The following is a 3589-nucleotide window of genomic DNA, read 5'->3' as shown; positions in this document are numbered from 1 at the left end:
CACAATGGACAATTCTGTCTCCGAGTGAAAGTATGGAATATTTCCTACACGTCCTCCTAACCTAAACTAAGTCAAGTTATACATAATTCAGCCTGCAATTCCCTGTAAAAATTCCGTCGAGAGATATTATTCAATAAACTCTTGCATCACTTAAAGTGTTTTAAGATATATGTTCTTTTAATTGCTTTTAAATGCTCCAGACTTGGTGTATTATCCTAGTAGCGAGTTCTGTAAGCTTCTTCCTCTTGTTTGGTCGAAGAAAAATGACTTTTTTATGCCACAGAAGGGCTCGGAGCCGATGGAAGAGGTTAATGCTTATTTTCCTCATATCCAATGTGTCCAAGAATCCTGAGAACCCAAGCACGTTTGGTCACACCAATAGGATTCAGCTTGTTTTGATGCACCTGATGAAATATGAGGGCCTCAATAGTCGCTTGACTTCATTGAGGTAATGTTTTTATTCCGTTATTGCGCATGAATTAGCCCGAAAAATAAACATATGGTTACTAGGTTCACAACCTCGGTACAAGTATTCCTATCCCGGTAGATGCATCAGTCAATGAGCCATCTGTGTACCAAGTTATCATATCAGATATACCTGCCCAATTTGATTTATACCTAGCGTCAGTTTTAAACCCTTTTGTAGAAGCTTTTTAGAAGAACTGGAGTATTGCGGTCTTAGTCTGGCTAATGTTGGACAATCACACTTACATAATTTGCTCCGACGTCTCCTCGTATTAAAGGCGAAGACGGATATACGACTCCATGGAAAGACTAATCCAGTGAATGTGAGCGGCTCTATTATTTCTTGCCCAGAAAAAGCAAAAAAATGTGACCTGTCAAATGTCCCCTACCCCTCTCCACGACAACATGCGTTCTGAGTATACCCACGTTTCGATTATGAGTCTCGAGAGGACCAACTGAGTTCACAAAACGTTTCTGGCTCACAAGTACAAACGATGAGCCTTCCCTAGCGAATTCGTTCACGACCTCGTTACCTACGATTCCACAGTGTCCTGGCACCCCGCATAGTAATACCGTGTTATTTGCTGTCAATAGTTGGAGAGCGTCATAGCACCTCTTGACGAGCCTATAGATGATCATCCTATTGGATAAGGCCCTTAGGGCCACCCGGTTGTCTGAAAAGATAGCTAGAAAGGCGCCTTTTAAATTTTTTCCAAGGTTCAGTCTGACAAAAATTGAGATTGCTTGATAAACCGTTGAAAATGTCCACTGCAATATAAAGATTGCTGCCAGGTAAAAAAAAAACCTGCATCTGCTCCGCCGTTCCTTTTTGATCCGTCTATGTACTAGTGCACTTATTGGGATCTAATTCAGGTAAACCCCTTGACCAGACCTTTCGTTCCGAAATTTTAACCCCCCAATTGCACACTCTTGTAGTAAATTGTTCCTGAGCAGTTCAGTTCTGCGGCCTTTATGATCTTCGCCAACAGCAGAATAAGAAATCACACGAGAGCGAGTCACTTTGTCTGATACCTCGTTCGGTATCAAATGGCTCAAAGAGGTCTCTTCCTATTCTGGCGGAGCTGTTGGTATAGCTCAACGTCATTTTACACAGCCATATTAATTTCGCGGGTATACAAAATTCAGGTATCGTGGCGTATTGGCAACTCCTGTTAGTGCTGTCGAATGCGGCTTTGTAATCGACAAATATATGTTAGGTGTAGATCCTTTTTCCCCGGTATTTTACAAGATTTAGCGTACTGTGAATACCTGTTCTATTATGTATTTGCCTGGCCTAAATCCACACTGATAAGGCCCAGTCAGTTCATTGAGGGTGGGCTTACGTCTTTCACACAATAAACTCGATATGACTTTGTAACCTATGCTTAGAAAGTTAATCCCGCGGTAGTTGGCGGGTATGGCGGGATCACCTTTCTTGTGGGTTGGGCATAGCCCACGTAACTTCCAGTCGTCGGGCAAGCGTTTATCTGACCATGTACTGCATGAGCGTTGATGCATGCACCTTATCAACTCCTCGCCACCGTAGTTGAATAGCTCAGCTGGAAGACTGTCAGCTCCAGCAGATTTTTCGTTTCTTAGTCGCGCAATTGCTATTCGTACCTCGTCATAGTCAGGCGGTGGAACATTATCTCCGTCATCATCGACTGGAACTCGGGTTCGTCTTCTCCACAACTTTCAGTGCTGTTACCATTTAGTAGGGTGGAAAAGTGTTCCCTCCATAATTTAAGCATAATTTGGACATCGGTAACTGGGTCTGCCATTGTTGTTCTTACAGGAGTTCGCCCTGGTCTTGAAACCTGCCGTAAGTCGCCAAACCCTCTGGTAAAATTTTCGGGCGTTTTTCCTGTCGGCCAGCATATAAAGCTAACGTATTTCGGCCTCTCTCTTCTTATTGCGGCAAATACGACTCGCTTCCTTCTTCAGATCCCTTTAATATATATGATGGCATTGCTTATGAAATAATTTGAATTCAATTGTTCTACAGGTGGCAACTCTGTTCAAAATCTAAAACCAGTTTGCACATCTACAGGCCAAGCGCATTAATTCGACACCTCATTTTTTTTTTTTGTATCGAACGAACGGTGCAGATCTTATATCCTGGACAATAAATCCCTTCGCGTATTATATATATAGAAAAGATATCTGCCCAATTAAATGTATACCTAAGTTCAGTTTTAAACCCTTTTGTAGAATTAAGCTTTGGATGTATTGCATCAACTTAGGAAGAACTGAAGTATTGCGGTCTTAGTCTGGCTAATGTTGGACAATCACACAATTGCAATTTGCTCCGACGTCTCCTCGTATTCAAGGCAAAGGCGTCTCCATGGAAAGACCAATCCGGTGCATGTGAGCGGGCAGGTGATTATGACCGGTTACGTAACCTCTACGCAATTGGGTTCAATTGGGAAATAGCACAAATTTGCGTAATTTATGTTTGTGTTATTGCACGCTCGTGTAGTAAATTGTTCCTGAGCAGTTCAGTTCTGCGGCCCTTATCATCTTCTACAACATCAGAATAAGAAATCTCACGATGGGGAGTCCCTTTGTCCGACACCGCGTTTGGTATCAAACGGCTCGAAGTGGTATTTTCCCATTCTGAAGGAGCTGGTGGTATTTCTCAAGGTCATTTTACACAGCCGTATTAGTTTCGCACGGATACCAATTTCAGACGTCGTGGCGTATAGGCAATTCCTTTTAGTGCTGTTGAAAGCGGCTTGGAAATCGACAAATAGATGGCGTGTGTCGATCATATTTTCGCGGGTCTTTTCCAAGATTTAGCGTACTCTGAATACCTGGTATATTGTGGATTTGCCAGGCCTAAAGTCACACTGATTAGACCCAATCAGTTCGTTGACGGTGGGTGTCAGTCTTTCACCCAATACACTCGATAAGACCTTGTAACCTCTGCTTAGAAAGCTGATCCTGGGGTAATTGGCGCGAATGGCGAGGCCGCCTTTCTTGTTGCAATCAACAGAGCACACTTAAACTGCAGTCGTCGGGCATGCGTTCATCTGACCATATTGACCATATTCTGCATAGGTATGAGTTTCTTCGCTGATGAAGATGAAGATGAAGATGAAGATGAAGATGAAGATGAAGATGA

The sequence above is a fragment of the Rhagoletis pomonella genome, unplaced genomic scaffold (genome assembly GCF_013731165.1).
Source record: "Rhagoletis pomonella isolate Grant_MI unplaced genomic scaffold, Rhpom_1.0 Rhpom_scaffold_00006, whole genome shotgun sequence".
Lineage (NCBI taxonomy): Eukaryota > Metazoa > Arthropoda > Insecta > Diptera > Tephritidae > Rhagoletis > Rhagoletis pomonella.
Note: the sequence above shows the minus strand (reverse complement) of the source record.